Source organism: Phasianus colchicus, chromosome 1, assembly GCF_987193195.1.
Source record: "Phasianus colchicus chromosome 1, bPhaCol1.hap1.1, whole genome shotgun sequence".
NCBI lineage: Eukaryota > Metazoa > Chordata > Aves > Galliformes > Phasianidae > Phasianus > Phasianus colchicus.
This window is the reverse complement of record NC_143436.1, coordinates 191,788,049-191,799,452: the sequence shown is the minus strand read 5'-3', so window position 1 is coordinate 191,799,452 and position 11,404 is coordinate 191,788,049. Positions and strand designations below refer to the sequence as shown.

General features: G+C 38.9%; 1 pseudogene; it reads left to right on the top strand.

The window, feature by feature from the left end:
• The first annotated feature begins 719 nt into the window (after positions 1-719).
• On the top strand, positions 720-9,318 carry LOC116241938 (actin nucleation-promoting factor WASL-like; annotated as a pseudogene).
• Positions 9,319-11,404: the final 2,086 nt, after the last annotated feature.

The following is an 11,404-nucleotide window of genomic DNA, read 5'->3' as shown; positions in this document are numbered from 1 at the left end:
GTTTTGCACCTAGATTTGAGCCAGACAAGGGGTTTGTTTTCATATAGAAATTCATTTTCCTCATGCAAATGCAAAGAATGTGGGTATTTACCCTCAGCAAGTCTGCAGATGACACCAAGCTGAGTGGTGCAGTTGGCATGCTAGAGGGAAGGGATGCCATGCAGAGGGACCTGGACAAGCTTGAGAGGTGGGCCCATGCCAACCTCCTGGAGTTCAACAAGGAGAAGGACAAGGTCTTGCACCTCTGTCAGGGCAATCCCAAGCAAAGATACAGGTTGGGTGGAGAATAGCTTGAGAGCAGCCCTGAGAAGGACATGGGAGGGTCAGTTGCTGAAAAATTCAACATGAGCTGTCAGTGTGTACTTGTATCTCAGAAGGCCAACTGTATCCTGGGTTGCATCAAGAGAAGTGTGACCAGCAGGTCGAGGGAGGTGATTCTTCCTCTCTGCTCTGCTCTCGTGAGCCCCCGCCTGCAGTATTGCATCCACTTCTGGAGCCCCCAACACAAGAAAGACATGGAGCTATTGGAGCAGATCCAGAGGAGGGCCACAAAGATGGTCAGAGGGCTGGAGCTCCTCCCCTACAGGGACAGGCTGAGAGAACTAAGGATCTTCAGCCTGGAGAAGTCTCCAGGGGGACTTTATAGTGGCCTTCCAGGGCCTGAAGGGGCTGACAGGAAAGTTGGGGAGGGACTTTTTATAAGGGGACAAAGTGACTGGATGAGGGGAAATGGCTTTAAACTAGAAGAAGGTACATTTAGACTCATCTAGATGAATAATTTAGAAAAACTCTGTCTAAATGGATTCAGGCCCCTTTGAGTGCTGATAGCCATACCTTTTGACTCGAGTTAGAGTTACAAATGCACAACTATAAACTGAATAAGGTAACATACAAATGAAATAAAATGCCTAACTTACTTTGATTACCTTGCACATTACCAAGCAGGATTTTTTATGGAAGAAGAGGACTTGATGTGAAGGAGTTAATGGCTCTAGGATATTAATACCATCTAGTCTTTTTTCTAGCCAATTTTCCAGCCAATGATCTCAGTACAGAAAGCAGTTACCAATGCTTTTTTATCACACATTCAAGTGGTCGCTATTGTAGTTATGGGTCCTTCAAGCCAAGTTAATTAAAACAGTAAGATAAGGGAATTAATTCCCAAAGGTTAACTGATCCTCAGTTCGTATTGCAAGATGACACCAGCTGGGAGTGCGATTCCCACAGCCAAGTGCTGTGCCACCATTTCTTCACTGCTTAGATTCCATACCTAGATCTCTACACAAAAAAGAATCATCTTCTCAGCAGGATTTGCCTCCACAGTGGAAACAAAGTGGAAAAAAAAATGTTGAGGTTCTTAATTTCTCCATTTTCATGGCCATGAATTATACAACAAGACAGATCTTGTTATCCTGTTTCAGAAAAGATTCAAATGATTGTGTCAGGACTGTGAGCCCTGGTAAATAGGGGCAAATGGTGGCTTGCACTGGGCTACCACAAACCCAGGCAGACAGAAATGTGAACACATTTCCTCAGTATTCATCTGTTCAGGCTGACTCCTCTCAGGATTGAAGACATTTCCTGTGGTAAATAAAGGGCTATTACACAGAGTGTGAGGTATTGACTGTCAGAGTAAATTAAAATTAAATGGGGCCCAATTAACACTTGTTGCTTTTGCCAGTTTCATTTCTGAACAACTGCACGAAAGTTATGACAAACCTGTACATGCAGCTTAAGCAGAAATCGATAGACAATGCTATTTCTGACTGAAATCGCTGTAATAGCTTTGTTTCAGGAAAGCCTAGCAGACCATATGTGAAATAGGTACTTAAAAACACCCATCCATAAAACATACCCTTCAAACACAGCTTGCGAACTGTTTTACCTAGCTGTGTATTCTTTTCTTAGAGTTCTTAATCCCCTTGGTTAATGCATTAAAATTTGAATGGTAGTGCCTACACAAAACACATTCATCAAGTTGATGTCAATATATTACAATGTCATTGTGATTACTGTTCAGCTGACTCCTGTATATCATAACCAACACCAACTCCAGCAAAGGATTCAGACATTAAAATCAAACAAAAATAATTTGTTCTTCATTTGACCAAGGTTACTTTAACTTTTTTTTAACGATGTCTTCAGCTGTTGTTCAAAGCAGATTGCAATGCCATGTGGTCAAAGAAATGCTGTGGTGTAGCTTGGTTTGTAAAGGATAATCCACAGAGGTCGTGTTTTATCAGAATATATGACATTAAGGATGGGAAATTATTGTGGGAGCAGGAGCTGTACAATAACTTTGTATATTCATGATACCAATTTGGGAGGGAGTGTTGATCTGCTAGAGGGAAGAAAGGCACTACAGAGAGACCTGGATAGACTGGATTGATGGGCCAAGGCTAACTGCATGAGTTTCAATAGGGCCAAATGTTGGGTCATGCATTTTGGTCACAACAACCCCAGGCAACCCTACAGGCGGTAGGAGTGGCTGGAAAGCTGTCTGATGGAAAGGGACCTTGGTGTACTGATGGACATGCTGGCTGAAGGAACTGGGGCTGTTCAGTCTGGGGAAGAGGAGGCTGAGGGGAGACTGTATTGCTCTCTTCCAATATCTGAAAGGTGACTGCAGCAAGAGTGGAATTGGTCACTTCTTACTGGTGACAGGTGACAGGACGAGGGGAAACGGCCTCAAGTTGTGTCAGGACAGGTTTATGTTGGATATCAGGAAAAACTTCTTTACAGAAAGGGTGGTTAAGCACTGAAATAGGCTCCCCAGGGAGCAATTCTATGATTCTATGATTCTGTGATTCTATGATTCTATATAGCAGTCCTTGAGTATATTTTCATGCCTTTGCTGGAAATACATGTCAAGTTGGTCTTAACTTTGCTAATGAAGAAGAGGCTAAATTATTCCACAAAACAGTAATGCACAATGGCAGAGAAAATCTGAAAAAAAGACAAGACCCTCCCAATGGCCCAAATCTACCATTGGCAACTGTTGATATCAAAAACCCAGAAATTACAACTAACAGATTTTACACTCTGCAAGTCAACAATATTTCATATACCGAAGAAAAGAAGAAAGGAAAAACTAAAAAGAGAAGATTGACAAAGGCAGATGCTGGAACACCATCTAACTTCCAACACATTGGACATGTTGGTTGGGATCCAAACACAGATTTTGATGTGAACAATTTGGACCCGGAACTGAAAAACTTGTTTGATCTGTGTGGAATTTCAGGGGCTCAACTAAAAGCCAAAGAAACTTCCAAGGCCATATATGATTTCATTAAAAAAAACAAGAGGTGTGGAAGCAGTTAAAAATGAACTGCACAGACAAGCTCCACCATCACCTCCACCATGCAGAGGAGGACTCCCTCTGCCTCCATCAGCACCTCCCCACAGCTTGGGCTCTCCTCCTCCTTCTGTTAGGGGCCAAGGGGCACTCCTCCACCTCCCTCAAGAGTCTACAGCAGCACCTCCCCTGCCTCCTCCATCTAGACCAGGTGCTGCAGTGCCCACAACTCCTCCTAACAGGAAGTATCCTCTTCTCCCACCGGTGCATTCATCCTCTGCACCATCCAGTCCTCCTCCATCACTGCCACCAGCAGCCAGTGGGTTATCTGCTCCCCCCACCGCCACCTCCTTCTCTGCTACTTCCCGGTCCTCCACCACCACCAGGCCTTCCTTCAGAGGTCAATCACCATCTTTCAGTTTCTGCAGAACACAAAGCAGCACTCCTAGATCAAATCAGAGAAGGAGCCCAGTTAAAGAAAGTAGAACAGAACAGTCGACCAGTGTCTTGCTCAGGAAGAGATGCATTGTTAGATCAGATACAAGAGGGGATACAGCTCAAATCTGTATCTGATGGCCAGGAGGGTGCACCACCTACACCTGCACCCACCTCAGGAATTGTGGGGGCATTAATGAAAGTTATGCAGAAAAGGAGCAAAGCCATTCATTCTTCAGGTGAAGATGAGGATGAAGATGGTGAAGAAGACTTTGAAGATGATGACGAATGGGGTGATGGATCATATATTGTATTATATTTATATATTTTAGTGTGCATAGAATCACAGAATCACAAGGTTGGAAAGGACCTACAAGATCATCTAGTCCAACTGTACTCCTAAATGATATACTAAACACTACTTTCTGTCTATGGATTCTGTAAAATCATTATGTAAGTGTTCTACCAGTTTGCTGTATATTTTGTATATTGTAATATTTTTGTTGCCATTTGCTTTTTCATTAATCAGTGCAATATCTCATTTAATCTGTAATGGTTTGTCATAATCCTCTACAAAGCTACTCTCTGTTAATGTGTGCAAGTTTATACCTGAATGATCATGTACATGTGAATACTTTCCATTCCATCATTAAGGGAGTTTAAATGTAAGATGTGACACTGACAAAAACCTTAATATAATTTAGTTATAATGCAGGAACAAAAGCACTATTTTCATACCCTACTTTTTCTGTATCTAAATTTTCTTATTAAAACCTACTATAGCACTATGTTATTTAAGTGACACAGGTCTTAGTTTATTTAGACCCTTTATTTCAAACGCAATGCTACTTGAATGTTGAGGCTGCTTTAATACTATTGCAAGGTTTCAAATACATCACAACAGTTCAAATCTTAGCAGTATACTTTTCATAAAACAAAATCACTACAGAAGTGCACAGCTAGTTGTGAATACTGCCTTGCCCTAACTGTGGCAATACTGACTGTTACTGAATGGCAGTAGTAGCTGAATACTTTAATTAGGGAACTTTCTATTTGAAGTTTAACAGGATAGTCAATGAAGTTAACAATACAGATTTATCTTATGTAAACTGGCATGTGTCCAGTAACCATCCACTTGTTTCTACCAGCAATCTCTGTCTCCCTTTCCTTCTGTTTTTCCACCAGACAAACGCACTGGAAGTTGAGCTTAGATAGCAGAGCAGGCAGTAAAACAGCAATAAATATATTCTCAGGAAGCTGTGGCTATAAGGGCTCCATTGCCTACAAAGTCTATTGTAAATTATGCATTGCTGTTTAGTACCCTTGACATTTTTAGTAGGTACAATAAAACACCTTTATAGAGTTGGAAAGAACTGTATGTCAGCTCAAGGGAAAAAAAAAAAAAAAAGGAACAAATGAAAGACATAATTGTTTTATCTACAATACATTTCTTTCGTAGATTAGTACTGAAATACACTGACTTCTTCCCCATCTACTAGGCAGGATTAAAACCTGGAAGGTCCCATATTTCATTCAGCCAGCCATTAGATTAGAAAATAAGGTGCAGAAAGGAAAACCAAAGAAAATTGCAACTGTAAAGTACTTGCCAGCATTTTAAAAGTAAACAGGGATGTGAGGATGAGCAGGTATTAGTCAGTAGCTGTCCAGAGGTCAATCAGCATATCCTATATCAGCAGAATCTGTCCTGTGCCAAAATCCCAGATGTAAAGTCAGACTTTGAGCATGACACAATATTACACAGAATCAGCAGTAAGAATCTAGCTAACAGACAGACCTTATATTTCTATGGACTCTAATCACAGAATCATAGAATGGCTTAGGTTAGAAGGGACCTTGAAGATCTTCGTGCTCCAACCATGAGCATGGTTGGCCCCAGGAGCTCAGGCTGCCCAGGGCTCCATCCAACTTGGCCTTGAGCACCTCCAGGGAGGAGGTATCTACAAAACATAAGAAAGCTGTGCTATACCTTCTGCAGTGATCACAGTCTAAAGGATCTCAAATCTTAAATCAAGGCTGCGGGGAAGTCCTAGAAAGCAGATTTTTATTTTTTGCAGTCATGATGAGAATTTCGATTTTTGTGCTTCCTCTTAAATACACTCATCCATCTGACTGCATCATTTCATACCTGCCTGATAACAAGAGAGAAGTAAGCAACTGGAAATTGAGATCATTGCTTTTTCCTTTTACTTTGAGTCCTTTTGCTTTTGCTGACATATGAGTAAAACAAACCACTAGACCATTACATGTTAATCAGTCCTTTGTTTCTTTCCTGAAAAAGCTGTACCATTACCATAGCTTTGATATCTGCCAAAAATTCACTCCTTTTGGTCTTGAAATAAACTTATGATAAAGTTCAACTGTGAAACTGAACTAGCTCTTCTAATAAAAGTTATATTTTGACAATACTTTCTTCTCTTACTATATAGAAAAAAATTACCCTGACCTCTCATACAAACATCCCTCCAACAGTTCCTTCTTCTCATGATGACTATTTCTCCACCCCTCTTCTGGCTTGGATAACATTGAGACATGGAAGTGTGTATGAAGTAAAGGTGTGGAACTGAATTCCTCCATGTGGAAAAATATTCACCCATTGGCATTCATCAAAAATTGCTGAATGTTTATGGAGACCAAACAGTGGATGTGAGCACGGTGGGTGGTGCATTTCAGCAGTGCTGACAGTGACAGTGGGTCACTTCTGCTTGTGCCAATTTAAGAGCATGGCCTGCATGCTCTTGTTCATTGCAGGTGAAAATGCGAATGGTGGTGACTATGTTAAAAAAACAGTGGTTTGTAGCTGAGAGTTTGCTCTATCAAACAGTGTTATTGTGCTCTTTATAGCTGTTGTGGTTCCATGGAAATAAATAGGAGGTATTACTTTCAGAGCAACCTAAGTACATTGAGTGGTAAGGACATTGTAAAACACCTTGTTGAACATCTCCAGGAGCACTGACCTGGCACTAGAAAGATTTCAGACATGACCTGCAGACATCTGCAAGTGCCTGCTACTTGCTCATACCACATTTGAGAGAATATGAGGTGCAACAACGCAACAGACACAGCATGCATGTTTTTTGCAATATACACTCAGTGCCTCAGCTCCATCCCAGGGCAGCAAGCTGCCACCAAGCTGACCCAAGAGCCTTAGAAAAATGTTATGGTAGGGCTTTTCATATCCATGTAATCACCCAGCTGGTGAATACATGCTTGTTCACATGCTCCTGACTCTGGATGGAGAGCAGCGGGGCAAAGGCAAGCAGGGCTGGGTGCCCCCATCCTGCACCCACCTCGCCCCAATTTTCAAATAACTACCCAAAGAGAAGCCACAAGCTAATAAAAAATAATAATAATAATAATCCCCCTCTATTGCAGCAAGATTAGAGAAAAAAATGACTTATCCAGCAAAGTTATTTTCAGAATCAAATCAATGTCGAGCAGTCCTAACAAATGGCTTGCATTAAGTAACCTGGAACCTTTGATGTCTCTCACCACTGGGTTTGTTTTGTATGTGCATTTTTTCCTTGAAAAGGTGCTTTTTGATTAACTGTGGGACTGCCTTCCTCAGATTAACTTAATGCCCTTCATTTTAATTGTCGTTTTCAATTACTTTAAGACTGTGTGTTAATGAAGAAGACAAAAGCTGGTTATTATTTGAATCAGTTTTTACTTCAGAGAAATGTGTTTTGCCTTAAAATTAGTGATTTAAAATTACAACGATCTGTACTGAAGTTTAAACTAATATAATTACATTCATTTAAATTAAAATAAATGTTTACCAAGGAAATTTTCAAAGACTGCTGAATTGGTGGAATTTACTGACTGCTTACCTGAAACTCGAATTTATTCAAATTATAAAATTATTTTTGACATTTGGATTCTCTTTTCCAAGTGCAAAGGGAATACTAATCTATGTTTAATCAATTACATCAGTCAAAGAGCTATTTCTTTCAAACTATGGTTAGAAATAATTGAATAGTTTCTTTTCTTCCTCTGGTTTAGCACAAAAGAAATTACCAGAACAAATGAAATTCAGTGGTTTTAAAGTCTTAAAGGGCATGATGACCAGAAATAATAATGTTTGCTAAATAATTAATGTTACTACTTCATTTGTTTATTAAATAATTTGCTTTAAATGTGAAACATTTTTCATCAACTTTTTTCCTGATATATCTACCTCTCCAAAAGTAGTTTTAATAAATTAATCATTAAAATGCTTCTGTGCATTTAATTGAATTTTAATTCAATTTAAAAGTAGTTTGATACATATTGCACATAAAACATTAATCATCTATTGAAAGGAAAAGTAGCATTCATCATCTTACACAGTAAAGATGTGAGACAAAGATCAAAATACATATACATTAAACTAAATTACTACTTACAGATACATATACACATATACAGACATACAACTTTAGGAACTTTAGACATAAAAATGGATATTTCTATGTATTCACACACATATGGCATATGCATTAAAATAGTGTCTTGGATAGCAGAAAAATACCAAATTTATTCTGGATATATTCACTACCAAATCAAAATGCTTTAATAGCTATTCATCAGTAAGGAAGAACTTGTCTTTGGTAAAGCAATTATAAGTATAAATTCCAAAGAAGATTATAATAGATTATTTAAATCAAGGAGCCTCACTTACTGATTTAAATTATTATTAGAATTGACAACATACATCATTTTGAATTAACTCAATTTAGTCAGGCAAGGGCACTTTTGTCATGGACTTTTCTAAAAGATTTACAGAAAATTGAATTAGAATGTTATTCACTCAAAAAACAGTGTTTGATTCACAACAAAATAATGCAAACTATTTAGAATTAAGTCTCTTTGTGTTAAAAGTGCTGTGTAAAGAAAAAAAAAGAAAAAAAATAGGGTCAAGTTAACATATTCCAAAGCCAGGATTTGTCATGTTCCTTGGATACCCCATTCTCTGAGTCCTCCTTTGTCCTAATAGAGGTGCTCTATTTTCTGCTTGAAACATTATTTAATATATATTTTCATTTAAAAGATGAACCTAAGGAAAAATAGGAGAATTTAGAAACAAGTTGTAATCTGACTTCTTATCATATATTCTTACCATATATTGTGTGCCTGGGCAGCCTGGTCTAGTGGTTGGTGACCCTGCACTTAGCAGGGGGGTTGAAGCTCAATAATCACTGTGGTCCTTTTCAACCCAGGCCATTCTACGATTCTACGATTCTTCCATGCTGCAGTGGACATGGGTTAGGGGCATGGTTAGTGGGCATCGTAGCAGTGGATCAATGGTTGGACTAGATGATCTTAAAAGTCTTCCAATCTTAATGATTCCGTGATTCTGTGAATAGGGTTATTCAAAATAAGATTGATCCATTGTGCTTACATCCCAATCCAGATCTGGAACCACCATTCAAAATTTTAACGTCTACTTGACCCTCATTTTACATTTTATTACAGGAACACTTCTGCTTAAAATCAACCCCCAGCTTTTGACTGGACATGGCACCATCCGCAGATCTCAGGATCACAGGCTCACAGACAAACAGGAGGACAAATGCCACGTTAAGCAATAAAGGTCTGTCTTAGGTTTTGCTTAATTCACCACTTTTAAAGACCTGGATGGTGGAAGGCAGATATTTAATGACATGTGATGCTATGCCGGAAAGAACTGGCAGTCCATTCAAAGGCAGATTTATTATTGTAAATCATCTTGAAAAATGGGAGAAATGAGCGGGGGGAAAAATAAGGTCCTCTGTTTGGCGGGGGAAAAGATGAGGCTCACCACCAAAAGTGCTCACACTAAAGTGAAGCAGGAAGTTTCACTGTTGTTCTGCAGAAACAATCTACACATTGCAGTGGATTGTGATCTGAAAATGTCAGCAATTGCATGAGCAAGGCAAACAGTAGTAGGAGATATAAGCAGGAATAGCATCCATAGCATCTCTGATGACAAGTGCCACAGAGATGGCTTTGGCTAGTTTATCTTCAGATTTTCACTTTGTACTTCAGGAAATACGTGAGCTTTGGAAGAAAGTACAGAGCATAGGAAAGGAAACAGCCTAAGCTCAAAAAAAAATTGAAAAGATGGAGGGTATTTAGCCCGAAGGAAAATGAGGGTGATCCACCTCTCTATTTCTAATCCTCTTCCAGTCTGGATTCAACTTTAAGGGATTTGCAGATTTCTGTCCCTCTCACTCTGTTGCATTTTCAATGCTAAGCAAGCTAAGAAAACCTAGGGTAGGATTTACTTGATCAAACACAAGCATTACTGTGCAAGCACATTTCAGACTCCTTTTCTAATAAAAACAGGTAAATTCAGTTCAACTTGTGCAGAAGGCATCTATTTGTTCCTCAGAGGCACGCACTGCAAATGAACTTGTAGGCTACACAGGGAATCCAGCATGATTAGCCTGGGTGTAGGTCTTTAGTAGATATCAGTTGAGAGGAATCTCAACCCAAGTTATTTAAAACAATAGTTCTAAGAAGAGCATCTTGTAACTACAGATTTTGCAGAATTATCTTTGTCAACAGAACTATATTTTTTCTGCTACAAACTGAAAAGTATATGTCCAGCTATGGTACCACACAGTGATGCCCAGTTCTCAGCACAGCTGCTATCAGTATCCTAAATAGTAGTCTGAATACAGCAAATGCTCAGAAAGAAGAAAATGACTTACTGGGATTAAAAAACACTAGGAAGGACTATGCAGTTCATTCCCTATTTAGGAAGTATCAGCCAAATAATGCATGTGCTACTTAGCTAAAATAACAGCTTAAGTAACCAAATTAATAAGGTCTAGTGGTGCAGAGCATAAATGTTTGATCTACTGGGACTTAAATGGCAGTGCTTCTTATCTGGGAGACATATTGCTAACAGTAACAGGAACAATTAAGAATGAACACGCAAGAAAAGTCAAAACGGATCTGAAGACATTACAGAAATACTGGGCTTTCTGTTTGAAGAACAGCTTGCATACCATCCTTCCAAAATGTGAAATACAGCAGAGTATAGTCTTTGGGGGCAAAAATGTAACTTCCAGAAATCAGCTGTTCATATGGATTATATACAGGTTTGTACCCCTTTCAGTTTCTCCTCTCTCGAATTGATCATTGCAGCCAGTTACCTACTGAAAATGAAAACCTAAACTTTATTTATTAAAGTTTCTCAAAGTTGAGAGTGATTTCATCCTTCATCCTGGAGAGAACATGATATAATGAATGAGATTTGATGAATAAGAATAACCCACAGCATGTGCTTCCCTATTATTATTGAGGGTAGAAAGAATGAGCCTGACAAGGTAGATCAAATCCAATGACTGTAATAAGTCAATAATGATTGTTGCACCAAAGGAAGGATCTGTTTGCTATTTAGAATCTCAGAATAGCAATAGAGGATCATACTCACAATCTTTCACTGAAAGTAGTGCAAATGCTAAGAAAAAGACTAAAAACAGGGCAGTGTTCCTTTACTACCATATATCCTCCATATTTGACTTCCTTATACTTTCAGTGAAACAGAGAATTCTTACATTCATTGTTCCCATTTGTAGCTGTTTAACACCCATCCAAGGATCCCTTTCCCATAAATTTCTTTTATCTCTATATTAAATTCTTTAGTTTTTTGGCATCTAAAATAACTCAGAGAAATGTCCTCCACAT